The 14,126-nt window shown below is 45.7% G+C and overlaps 1 protein-coding gene across 4 annotated transcripts in view; it reads left to right on the plus strand.

The window, feature by feature from the left end:
- The first annotated feature begins 1,738 nt into the window (after positions 1-1,738).
- The window catches only part of SNCAIP (synuclein alpha interacting protein), a 401,816-nt gene continuing 389,428 nt past the window's right edge, over positions 1,739-14,126 (plus strand). For 2 of the 4 annotated variants that reach the window (XM_078675567.1, XM_078675566.1), the window contains exon 1: positions 1,739-2,392. The gene's annotated coding sequence lies outside the window, so the exon portion shown is untranslated. The remainder of the gene's footprint in view (positions 2,393-14,126) is intronic. The other 2 variants (XM_078675568.1, XM_078675569.1) reach the window with 2 other exon arrangements.

Below are 14,126 nucleotides of genomic sequence, written 5' to 3' on the forward strand. Positions count from 1 at the left end.
TATGTCATGCGCTAAGTTTTTTGTATATTCCTGCAAATCGCAGTGAATAACTACGGATACTGTCCGGTGAATTTCCATATAACATTTTTTTTTACACGTAGAGCCTCACGGGAGGGTACGCCTTAGCACGCGCACACCACCGGAGGACTTTTCTGATAGGTCCTGATGAATGCTGAGCAAATTGCACTCCAAGCAGGAGAAACATGTTGACCATTTTTGATATTTAATAGGACTCAGGTTCCCTAGCACAGAACCTTGTCAGTCCGTTCACTTTGTTTTTAATCCAATGCAGGATGGCCATTATTAAAGATTTTTGTAAAGGCTACAATCTTCGCATTTTTTAAATAATTTGCACACATAGTTATAATCACATTCTAATTTGGGCACTGTTACACTCACCACATCCCGCTCCGCTGTAACCAGGCGTTGTAGCACGATGGGGGGGCATTCGGTCACCCCAGCGGGGACCCAATGATGAAGCATGTCACCAACTAGTGGTGAGTGAGGGTCCTTCAAAAAAGAAAGAATTTTTCCCTTCCCTCCTGTAATATACTTGGGTTATTATTTCCCTTGGGAGGCGTCCTCCTTAAAGGGGGTCTGTGGTTACTCACGGGGAGATAGAAAGATAACACTTAAGGTATGTGCTTGTGGGTATGTGTATTAATAAGCACAGACACCATCATTACAAGTTACAATAGTAATTTATACTATCTTCGAATATTTGGAGTATTTCAATTCTTCCCCTTCATTTTCAAAAGGACGTAATGAAACAAGCACTGGCACAGTCAATACGCCTAGTGTTGGCTGCTAGTCTTTTTGCTTTGTCAGTGCTTGTTTTATTTCATCATTAGTTTGCAAAACGCCAACTTTTCGAAGAAGGAGCTGCTGAACCCTCACCAATATAAAAAAATGCCTAAAATCAAAACTATTTTTTGCCTCAAAAAGCAGACATTTCCATAACAGCCATTAGCATCAAATGAACTACTTTGTTTGTAAGTGTGTTAACAGTTAAAGCATAGGAAGCTATTACTCACATTGAAGTTAGCTGAATGTGGGCTGACCACTTACAACACGATGTAGTGGGCGGAAATAAAATATGAATGACACAACTTATCAATGATTGAAGAGGGCTGACAGGCTGAGAGCCCCTCCAGCCTGCCAGCCCCTCAATCCTGAGTGAACTTACTATTTGTATATATCTATAACTCTAACCACTAGTATATGTAGTAGACTTTTCTACTAACTACCATTCCTATGTGATTTTAGAGTTTATAACTTATACATTTGCAATTTTTTCTGTTTGTATCTCTTATGTAACTCATGTAATCCAACGTCCTTATATAACCCAACTGGTTATTTTGTAAAGCGCTCCGACACCTACGGGGAATCGCATTAAATAAATAAATAAAGCTATATCAAAAAGGTTCTGGCTAACTCCAGAACTACGAATAATAGGCATATGATGTATATAATGTTAGTGAAAACAAACGGTCTTGGCTATCGCAGGACCCACTAAGCCTGCTTTAGACAGACACACCGGTCCAGATCCTTTTTGCATACGACAGCATTTCTGTACGCATCCCTCTTTTTAATTGGAGGCTTAAAAATCATATTGTTAGCCCAGGCCTGCGTCACGGGGACGTAAGCTGCGGCCCTTCCTTTTGCAGCGCAGATCCAAGTGTAGACCCCCACAGGCGCCACCCGGCCTGTACTGCATCACTGTACGTCAGCTCCCTCGACCCCCTCCTTCCCGCTGCTCGGGTCCAGGGATAAGTCCCACCCTATGCCGGGGCTGAGTGCACCTTGTGTGCGCCGGGCTGACACCGACTCATGCAAGCAGCGCCTAGACGACACCACTCGCAGCTCTCCTTCTTGGCCTAGTACGATTGTGCAGACGTGCCCCGACCGAGGCAGTGATGCGCTGCACGTCTGCACTCGCTGTGCTCCTGACGCGCTGTCCCGCCAGGTAACACAACGTTACCATCACCCAGGGGACAGCAACAACACAACTGCAGTTTCCTCGCCGAGCGCTAGGGACGCAGAACTGCAGCTTCAATCCGCTTCGTATTGTCTGCGCTCCATCCCAGCTGCAGCAGCTGCTTCCGGCTGTCCAGGGAAAAATCCATACTGAAACCTGCTTAAACGGGGACTGGCAGCACCGCTGAGCAAAGCACCCGGATTTCATCGTAAAAACGCTGGAAGGAATGTACAACGGTGACTGGCCGGGGGGCCTCCTGGACTGAGTTTTCAAAATCAACAAATGGAGCAATACCACACTGCACAGTAGCCGGGCGGACAGAACGAGACGTCAAAATATAGCACCCTCAGGATATTAAGTGAGGTGTGTTTCTGCGGCGGGACCAAGGCAAACATGTGGGCTTGGATGAGAATGGTGAGTTTTTTTCTCTTCTTGATGCCTAATCTTGTCTAGAGGGGGTAGGTATAATACATGATTTGCAAGTCCCCCAATATAACTATAATAGCAGTTATTACTGGTTATACTGGTGATTCTCAGCGGTGATTGAGAATTACAACACACATTTTCAGCAACACCCCATTGTGTTAAAATGCATCAAACGGTTTTCAGATGTATTTTCTTCAAGATTACACACCACACGTATATAACATAGAGAACATATAAAAACATTTTCATCGGAGCTCTAATTCAAGCGAGGACAGGTATCATTTGAAACATTCCAAATAGACAAACCGTTACAAAAATCTGGCAGACCGTGTTAAAGGTGTGTGACTTATAGTAACAGCCTTCTTGCTTGATTAAAGTATTGCACAGCAGACTTCCCGTCGACTCGCCAGTAATACTTCAACTTTTCTTTGCAGAGCTAACGGAAAGATCGTTGTTTTTTGCCAGCAGTCGTCTCAAATGTTCCTTTTTACTAGCATTAACCATGGTGAATGATTGATGACAAAAGTTTGTAGGTAATTTCAGTCAGCCCTTTGTTTGTTTCAGTTGAGTGGTCTATATATGTTAATCACTGTATTAGAAGCATAGGTGAGAAACTTGGCCCATTTGACACCACCATGTTGGAAAAACGTATTTAGTCTTGCGTGTTAACATCACGTTCACAGGTATGAGTACATTTATCTTGCAATGAGCGTGTTTACGTTCTGTTTGTGTTTGTATCAGAATGCCATTTAAACAGCTGGAAAGTATTCACGTGGTGAGGAAAGTTGGCAATGTCAATCTTTACTTTGGCGAATGTAGTTGTAGGAAAGAAAAGAGACAAAATACAGTAGAGTGGCAAATTTAATCGACTAAGCAAAATACATGCATGCCCCAGTGGGATGGTGACTGACTGTACCGTTCTAATGTTCAAGTGGTTGAAACAGTTACATTCTCTTTATTTCAGAGAGTGCCTATATAGTACAAATCAAGCACTTAACATACTGTCTGGTTATGGGGTTTCTTAGTTACATAGAAGAGGGCTGCAGAATGTTAACTTGTAAAGATTAGGTTGCTTGTATGTTGGATGAAAGCACAGCATATTTAAGCTAGTGGAGACTGTGTGATCCCATACATAAGAACTAGGCCCAGTTCATGTCAGGGAAAATGCACAGACTCTGTCTCGCCACAAGTAAAGGATACATACCATACAATTAAGATATGCATTTGCTGGGGAGAACGTTCCCTCAAAAGCATCAGAAACTAGACTTGTATTAAATGTCTCATCAGCAATAGGCAAAGTATTGTTGCAACTGGTAGGGTGCCCCCTGCGTCAGGGAAGCTTCATGGGGGTAGCGGGAAGGGATGGATGAAACTTGACTTGAATGCCAACAAAATAAACACAGACAGACCTTCAGTATCATGTTTCTGAATTAGTACTGTGAATACTCACCTCCCCAGCAAAACATCTGTCCTGCCTTGGCGTCTGAGCGCATTACCTTGTCAGCAAAGAATCTCTGCATTATCCATCGCCCGGAGTCCGTCCTCTAAACATCATCTCTTTTGTTACCTTCTAGAATGGTATGTTATGTGAATTTGTAGAGCACGGTTAATCACCGGTGAGGGTATCAAGGCCCTGAACAGGTGCAAGGGGTAGGAGCCAGAACCTGAGTACAGGGATGGTTTTCATGTCCTGCGTGGCTAGTTTAGAAGAGCAAGGACTTCCTTCAGCTTCTTATGAAATTCTAGTACTGATAAGGAGGCTCTAATGTGTTAAGCAAGGTCATTCCAGTATTTGGCTGCGATGTATGAGAATGAGCGTCCTCCGGTTCTGCTTCTGTTGATGAGGGGGGAGGGAGGTGGTACGAGTGAGAGAGATGCTGATCGAAGGTGTCTTGATGGTTGCTGGAAGTGTAGGCAGTAGTTAATGTAGGAGGGCCCGGTGATGTGCAGAGCATTGAAGGTGTGAGTGAGGAGCTTGAATTAACATTGTTTCTGGATTGGAAGCCAGTGGAGTTCTCCGAGTTGTGGGTGATGTGAGTGCATTGTAATAGGTCCAGGATGAATCTGGAGGCGGCGTTCTGGATAGTCTGTGAAGGAGGTGGGTGAGATACTGGCATAGAATGCAGTACGGTGCCATAGTCTAGTCTGCTGGGAATGAGGGCCTGTGTGAGGCTGCGCCTGGAGTTCTGTGTAAGCCATTTGAAGATCTTGCATAGTGTGAGGAAACTGGAGGAGGAGACTGCATTGACTTGTTTTGTCATGATGAGTGTGTCATCTAGGATGAGTCCGAGGTTTTTGGCGTGGTTTGTGGGTGTTGGTGTAGGGCATAGTTTGGTGGGCCACCAGGATGTGTTCCAGGGTGAAGGCTTTTTTCCAGATATTCGCACCTTGCTTTAGCTGGTTTTGAGCTTCAGGCAGTTGTTTTTCATCTAGGATGCTACGTTGACTATGTAGTTGGTGAAGCTGTTCCTAGTGGTCTTTGTCATGTCTGTGAGGGGTAGGATGAGCTGGGTTTGAGGTTGTCGAAAAGTTGTCTGCTTATTGCTTTCTCCATGACTTTGTCTGGGAGGGGAAGGAGCGAAATGGGCTACTAGTTGCTCAGGGTGTTTGGGTAGGCCAGTGGTTTTTCGGTACTGCTTCGACTTCTGCATCCCCTCTGCTTTCTGGGAAAGTGGCAGTTGCAATGGAAATGTTGATGATGGATTTAAGTGTAAGGCTGATTGGAGGTCCTCCTAAGTTGTAGATGTAGTGAGGGCATGGATCTGTGGGGGCTGCTGACTGGAAGGTCTTTTATGAGGGTGGCTGTGTCTTCATTGGAGAGTGATTTCCAGTTGGTGAGTGGTTGTCCGTGGTGGTGGATCCAAGTTTCTGGTCAAGGAGGTTTGTTGTGTATGGCTGGGGTCAAACATACTGTAAGATGTTATACATTTTGTTGTTGAAGAAGTTTGAGAGGTCATCACAGAGTTCTTGTGATGGGGTGACTGTGTTGGTTGCTGCTGCAGGGTATGAGATTTCCTCGACCATGGCGAAGAGTTCTTTGCAGTTATTGGCGTTTGATTCGATTTCGAGGGTTCATCAAATTCTGCATTTGGTTTCGGTCTTCCGAGGAAGATGATCAAATTGTTGCACTTAAATGTAACTACCTTCGTAGTGATCACCACTTTTATCACCGTGTCTTTCTCCGCAGCCGATTGACTACTGTGATCACTGCCTCTCTCCTTCCCAGACTCCATCGTTGTTCCCTGGGTATGTAGTTGTATGCCCCAAGTGACCCATTTGCTTCGCCCTCTGATGTAACTTCTCTTTGCAAAATTTGTTGAAAAAAACTCTGATAGTTTGTGGAAACCCCCAAATTGTACGTGTAAATGCACGAGCACTATTTACTATTTGCTGAATTTTTGCCTCTAGGTATAGGAGTGAGTTCACATCTTAATGTATTTAACTCAGATCCGCCACCAGTTTTACTGATTCCCTCCCCTTCTCATAGTTTGTGTATTTTTGAATGCAAGGCAACTTTACCTTGAGCAAAGACTTTTTATTTATTTTTATATTTAATATTTGTTCACTTAGTAGTAGCACCCCCTCACTTATGCTTATTGATAGGATTCGAAACTGAGGTTGAAAGCCAGATATGTCCATTTAACATTGTTACTTGTCTGCGGAACCTTTATCAGGTTGCCTTCTGCTAATTTTTTGCTGTCGTCCTGAGTCTGTTCTTGAGCTTAGGTTTTGGGCTGCGGGTGTCTTTGAATGACTTCAGTTTTAGATGAGACCAAGGGAATTCTTTTGAAGTATCCATTTGACCGAGTCCTCAGTGGTGGAAAATTAACACCTTCGCTGCGGCGGCTATTCCGCCGGAGCGCTAACGGTCGCGGAGGGGCGCGCGGCTCACCTGCGCGGGTGACAGAACCGTTCCGTCACGGCTCGCGGGTGAGCTGTGCTTGTGACGGAACGGTTCCGTCACGGCCCCGTCCGCTTAATGAAACGCGCCGCGCAGACACGAAAGCAGCGCCGCGCAGGCGCGGCGAGCGGGCCGTGACCGAACCGTTCCGTCATGAGCACAGCCCACCCGAGGGGCGTGACGGAACGGTTCCGTGAATAGCGTCGAACTGGTTAAGACTATCAGCCGAATCAGCCCTCTTGTCAGTGACAGATAACATCAGAATGTCACTTGACAAGGGGAGCTCAGTGATTCTGGTGCTATTGGATTTGTCCGCTGCCTTCGACACGGTGTCGCACAAAATCCTTCTCGACCGCTTGAAAGGAGTGGGGGTAAAAGGGACCGCCCTTGCGTGGCTTGATAGCTTTCTTGCAGATAGACAACAGGGTGTCAAATTAGGCTCCCACAAATCTATCTGTAGGCAGCTCACTAAGGGAGTGCCACAGGGCTCATGCCTGAGCCCCACGTTATTCAACGTATATGTGGCCCCCTTAGCGGAAATTATAAGATCTTACGGGTTCTCCCCAATCTCCTACGCTGACGACACTCAGCTGTTATTTCCCTTCCAAACTATTACACCTGCAGTCATGCAATCCTTTCAAAATGGCATGAGAGCCGTGGCAGGTTGGATGGCCCAGAACTTCCTCCAATGCAACGTGACCAAAACCGAAGTCATGTTGTTTGGTGGGGCCACCCTGCTCTGGTCCCCAGATTGGTGGCCACCTGAGCTAGGACCTGTTCCTGCGCCCAAACAGACCATCAAAAACTTGGGAGTACGCCTGGACCAAACACTGATTTTAAAAGAGCATGTCAGTCAAGTCACGGGAACATGTTTCCGAATTATTGGTCTCTTACGGCGCATTTTCCCCTTCCTGCCAGACATCCACAGGAAAACGCTGGTACAGGCACTAGTACTCGGACGGATAGACTACTGTAATGGTCTACTCATTTCCGCTAATCAAGAACAAATATGCAGGCTGCAGGTAGTACAGAACACCGCTGCTAGACTCATCTTGAATGCCCTCCCCCGTACCCCATCACGTCCCCTCCTTTCCCACCTTCACTGGCTTCCAGTGCAACAACGGGTCAATTTCAAACTTTGCTGCATAATGCATAAATGCATCTATGGGTCCGGTCCTAAATACTTAAAAGATATTTTTGCTCTTTACTCTCCTGGACGTGCTCTGCGTTCCAGCAACACCATGTTGATGCATGTACCTAAAGTCACCAGAGCTAGACAAGGTGGCAGAGCACCCTCTTTTAAAGGCCCCCAGTTATGGAACTCCCTCCCACCGCAACTGAGATACATTTCTAATCTACTCTCTTTTAGGAAAAAATTAAAAACCTTCCTATTTACCCAAGATTAACTCACTATGCCCCTCACGCTGCCATCCCCCTCAATAAGCATTCGACTCATACAGAAGCTACGCGCGGAGATACCCCTTCGGGGCTGATTCAGGCGCGCTACAAGAATATAAATAAATAAATAAAGGAAAATGGGCTCGCAAAGGGCCAGATTCTAAGAATATGGCCCTTTGCGAGCGCAATTTTTGCATTCGGGATTCATCATCCCAAATGCAAAAATCGCAAAATGCGAAATCGCTGTATTGCGAGGAATTGCATTGGAATCTCAATTTGAGATTCCTTAAATGCAATTCATGAACCATTTAGGAATTGCGAATTCGTAATTTTTGGCCGCTATGTACCGCGAAGTCTGACTTCGTGGTAAATAGCGAAAACTTAGAAAAAATGCACTTTAGTGCATTTTTCTAAGTGGTATGTTACACACACACACATGTCCTTTGGACATGTGTGTGCGCAACATCAGGCTACATTTCCATTTCAGGGGTGCTACAGGGTGTCCTTTGGACACCCCTGGCACCCTTGAAATCGCATCCTTATTTGCGATTAGCAAATTGATAATCGCAAATAAGGATTGACTCCCCATTTATTCCTATGGGCCTTTAGGCCCATAGGAATGAATGGGGAGTTATTCCTTATTTGCGATTAGCAATTTGCTAATCGCAAATAAGGAAGCTGTAGGAATCGCAATTTATATTGCGATTTCTACATGAATCCTGTTTTGCGAGTCTTTAATAGCGATTCCTTAATCGCTATTAAGGACTCGCAAAAGGGGACAATGATTAATCTAGGGGTATGTTTTCTGAAGGTGCAAGAGAGGTGTTGGAGTGGATTTGAATTCTGAAGATTTGCTCTTATAAATGGAAAAGTTCTGAATTTTAACAGTCTTCTTAGGACACTAAGGTGTCCTGACAGGGCATTTTAAAAATCTTTCCATAACTTGGTTTAGAAATTGGTTGTACTGGTCACCCAACAACCGTAAATAGACTCCATTGTTTTGGAGGTCAGGTGGGGGAAACAGGGAAAACTTACCACCAGAATCCCTATTCAACGTCGTGTACGACAAGGCAACTTACTCGCACCTACATTATTTTCTTTGTACATCAGATATTTTGGCAGCAAACTTGAGGCCTGCATCACCCATGCTCTAAATGGGGGAACAAAATCACAATACTGCTTTTTGCAGGTGACTCCTTGCTCATCTCAAACGCCAATAGGCCTACAGAATCGGGTAGATAAGTTTCTTTGCCTGATATTTCTTGTCTTTTGCTCTATTTTGCACCTTTTTGAGGAGCCTGAAATTGTCTAAAAAGGTTTGTTTTTGTGAGTTTTTTTTCAGTTTTATATCGCACTTGTCCATGACAGTTCAGAATCTGTGCCGATATCCTGTCTGGATCCTGCTTTTATTATGTATTTCCTGTCTTCTAATGTTATATACTTTAGCTACCTACTTTCTAAGTGGCTCAGACTTCCTTGCAAAAGTATACACTTGTCATAGCTCATAATCCTGTTTGTCTCTCATGAATTTTTTGCCACTTACTGTTCTTTACCTTATTCTCATATTTTACAATCCTTTGTTTCATAGCTGGTTTAAATTTACTGATGCATTCCTGACTATTGGCTTTGGTTATTTCTTCATTTAATTGTTCAATTTGTTTCAGTATTTCTTCCACGATTAATTGCATCTGTTATCATCCAGCTGAATAAGCATAAATTAGTACTTCAAACCCATTGCTCAATCTTTGGATTGGGGTTCTCAGCGTAAAGATGTGTAGTTTTCATAGTAAACGTTTAACCTCTTTATATTTTCTCAAAGAGGGGGCCTCCCACAACTTTTGAATTTCTTGTTTTGTGCGTTGGTGTGACAGATTTTCATATGTAGAGCGATAGTACCTAAAGGCAGAGTGCAGACTGGTAATTGACAACATTGCTTGCTGTGTCTTTTGGGCAGACTGTGTTTGAATATGAACCTGTGGAACAGAGAGGTTTTTCTCCTTCGTACACCCAGCTCATAGCTCTCCAGCTTCAAAAATACTCATGAAATGTTGTGATAAACAAGTGAGGATGAGAATAACTGCACTGCCGAGCTTATCAACTCTTCATAGGGCAACAAAAACATGTATCCATGATTCTTGTCAGGGTTTTTATACTTTTAGTGGGGAAGTTAAATCCATTTCCCCTTTTACACTCCTGATCAGGTGTAACATGGTTATATTATGGTGTATGCAAGGCAACCTCTGCAAATTCTTCTCCCACACAAGGGTCATATGCAAAACTGGCAGTATCAGTGCAATGTTCTCTTGCACAGTACATGTGTAGTAATGGCAGCAGCAGCGTAAGTTTCACTGGCATAAAGAGATACAGCTCTTCAGTAGATGTGCAAGTTTCTTACTCAGCAACGAATAAAAGATATGTAGTGCACCATCAAAGTAAACTTCATCCCATTCTCACAGCAAAATAGTCCATCTAGAAGAGGAGGGATCAGGATCATTGATTTGGAGGTGTAGTGAGTCACTGGAAAGTCTCAGCATTCCATGTCCCACCTGACAAGGACTGGGATCAATCACAGTAGAGTTTGAAACACTTTCCTGCCCTGATGGATAATCAGAGGCTATCTGACAAACTAAGTATATTTATGCTTCAGTTACCTGGATGTCCAAATCTAATATTAGCTGTTCAGCTGAATAAACATCCAAAAGGTCCACTACTATTTTTAGGTCTCGCACCTAGCGTTGCTGTACGCAGCATTCCTCGCGCAGCGGGAGACCTCATGTAGGGGGTTTGAAAACGGACCTAGGAATCACACACGCTCGTGCGTGTGCTTTTCCTTTTGGCCCACGCTACTGACCTTTGCGTGCGTCTTTTTATCGAAGACCGCACGCAATTGGCCAAAGGCGGGCGCATTGCTCCGGCCATGGCCTATTGGTGTCGGTTACCTGCACCGCTCCCATGTGGTTTCAATTATCGTGCCTAGACACGTGTTAGATAATTGAAACAGGGTTTGTTTGTTTTGGATCCATTTCACAGGGAAGCAACTAAATGAAAGAAGGAAAGAGAGGTGGGCTGCTCGTTTGTATTACTGCAACCAACTTCTTACACTCATTGCAAGTAGTTTGCATCTTTTGCTTGATTGGATTCTTTGAATGTAGTGAGACTTTTTTTTAAACTTTATTTTCATTTGTGACAACCATACAAAATGAAATGACAAGTGTCAAACTTTGCGAGCACATTAAGGCAGTTAAAGCTACATGTATAGTAGGTACACATTCAGGGGTTCAGCATAATATATCTTGGAACATTTCAGCGCAGCCACACACACTTCGTGACTCAATACATCCACATCATACCAGGTAGGGATACTGGATACACACTCCCGATATTTCCAATCTGGGGCGCAGTATATGCAACATCGCTCACTGACCCCCAGCAACTCCACAAACCGCCCCCACACATACCATGAGCTTCACAGGAGTTAATGGCATCCATTCCAAAGCTGCTCCACTCATCACCACAGCGCAATTTTCAGTGCTGTTGGTTTCCGTATTCTCTGTCCGAATCTGGTATGCCTGATAGGGTCTTCAGATGCCCTTCAGACGGCTTCAAATTGGCATTAGGTCATGGTATGCATTGGATTGAGTGTTACAGGAATGGCATCTGGACAGGACATATTGTATCGTCAGCAGTAGTCCCTACGCCCATTGCAGTGCTTTTTTAGGTTTCGCCCTGGGCGTTGCAACTGCGTAGCAGTTGCTCCGCCCATGGCGAAACCTCATGATCCTACATATCGACTTTGGTTCAGCCTCTGTCTCCTATTGGCTAGCTCCATAAATGGAGGCTAGCCATTGGGAGACAGAGGCTGTCAATCACGCTTTCTCGAGAAAACGCGATTCGGGGGCGTTTCTCGGGCTTTTTTTAAGACCCGCCCCTTTGTCCCGGGCCGCGCTGTCATTGGCTGCCGGCCCGGGACACCCCCGTGACGTCATTCCCCGGGCCGCGCTGTGATTGGCTGGCCGGCCCGGGACCTGACTTGTTTTGTTGCTGCCTCCTATCTGGGTATCTTGAAGTCGACTGCCCATCGGGTTATCTGACATTCCTCTGCTTTTTCTGCCCGTTCTGTTTTTGATGGCAAGCTCCCCATTCGCACGCATCTCTGTGTAGGAAACGCCGCTAGGAGTTGTTCTATTTTTCATTGCAGCCCTGAATGGATGAAGTAATCCCTTCGCTCATGCACAGAAATGGATATTTCTCCTTATTGCTCCTGCCTCGAGGTTGCATTGGATTTTGGTACAGATCCGTGCCAACAATTGTTTGTAGATAGGGATTGGTATCAACTCCCTGGATGGTTGTTTAGGAACAGCCACGCACCACCTACGGGACACCGCCTTGATGCAAGGTGACACAAAAGTGCGCAACTGTGTTACTTTAGGAAACTATCCCAACATAACACTGTGCCTCGGGTTTAAATTTTAGAAGTAATATCTCAGCGCAAAGCATTACATAATCTGGACCTTAATTTCTAGCTCACCTTGAAAGTTGCGTTAAACTCATTTCTTATAATTTTGTTGCTGTTTGCAAATATTCATGAATTAGGGCAGAGAGTATCGGTGAGAGCGAGTATTTTGCACAAACTCCGATATATGGTAAAGCCTTAAACCCCAGTGGCGTAATACAGATTGAGGGTCCCCGTGTGTCTCCCATATCTTCATTGGCCATGGGGTCACTCACTTTGAAGTGCAGGGGTTGCCCCTGGAGGGCTAGGGCTTCCCTGCGCCGCAGGGGCTGCAGGAGCCTGCGTTCCTCCCCTGCCGTAAGCAGGAGTTGCGCGCCGTCTAATTCTGGTGCTCCTGTCGCTGCGCCACATGCACAGAGCATGGGTCCGTGAGTGGCTCAACCGGAGCTCTCCCTACATGGAAACAAGTGATGCGGCCGAGCAGCCAATGGGAGCGGCTCCTCCCGCACCTGAACCGAAATCTGAGGCAGGCAGGGGGGATTTACAGCGTATGTGACGCCTGCACTTTCATTTCCTACCCCATTGTGTTAGCGTCGACCCACCAAAAGTTTCTGCTGCCGCCCACAACTTGAGAGCTAGCACGGATCGCGAGAAGGAGAGTAACTGGACCAACACAGACGATGGCTGAAGAACGCCAAGACCTACTTGGCAACCAGGAGATGCCCTCCGTCGTGGGGAGCGAGCCTGCGCCACGGGGGTACGTATGGCTGGAATTCATCCACTAGCTTGTTGTATCAGCTTGTAGTCTTGTACTATGGTTTTTGGTATTTTATGCATTGTCACAGATGCATCCTGTATGTAGTAACGTAGCTCTTGCTTAAGAAGGGTTTAAACCTGCCAGCGGGTCTGATGTGACTCCGTGCGCGCTCTGCCAAGGAACCCGTCAGTGCTCGGCTGGGAGAATTTAGGGTGTCGGTTTAGGGGCACTTATTTCTGATGCCACCCACTGCTAGTCCAGCACCGCATCTTGACCACTAGACCCTCACACTCGCACTGCCACCTGTGCCATCTCATTACAGTGCCCTTTCTTACACTGCCCACCTGTGCCCACTTTATTCTGCCCACCAGTACCCATCGGTGCCAGCTCATAACATCGTCCAGCCAGGGGAGGGCAGCCTTCCACAGTGGCTTTACGTTTACATTCAATCGCCAGAGGATGAGAATAGAACATGTTTGTTTCTTCCTTTGTGCAGAGAGAGCGAGCCGGCAAGGAAGATGGAGTGTGACAAAGAGTGCGTGACTGCCCCCATCTCATGACTGATATCGAAATTAACATTTGCTGTTATGTCTGTTTTTTTTTTTTGGTGCAGAGTTTTATATAGCGTGAACTTGACCTGAATCGGGTATCGGGGCGCTTTACATAGCACCAGTTACATTAAATGAGGACACACATACATTTTTGTTAGGCACGGGAGATTAAGTGATTTGCCCAGAATCACACTGATGTTCCGCGTCATTGCCGAGACTCGAACCCAGTTCCCCAGATTAGAGGTCGACCGCCTTTTTTGTGAGGGCTGCTTCTCCTGGCGGGAAGCAAACCTCCTGGGTTCCCGTAATGCCCTGCTACAGAGAGAGCAGCCTCACAAACGAGCATCCAGCTTTTACTGACCTCTGAGCAAGCGGCTTGGGTACATCCATATTGAGCGGGAACTGCAGAGGCCCAATAAAAATACCTTCTAAGGTGGAAGGAAATGAAAGTTCAGACTTGTGTCCAGCAGATGCTGTTGTCCATCATGTTGCTCTCATGCTGGTAAAACTATTACCCAGCATTAGAACAGTGCCCGGATTGGCTTTAGCAGGCTAAGTTTGCTCTCCAACACGGACTGGGAGCCTGTGCCTACTGTTCTCCAGCCCTGGCATATCAGCTCGGGTTGGGGAGATGTCAATGCCAATAGCTCGAACTTTTCAAA

This window comes from Lissotriton helveticus, chromosome 2_1 (assembly GCF_964261635.1).
Source record: "Lissotriton helveticus chromosome 2_1, aLisHel1.1, whole genome shotgun sequence".
NCBI lineage: Eukaryota > Metazoa > Chordata > Amphibia > Caudata > Salamandridae > Lissotriton > Lissotriton helveticus.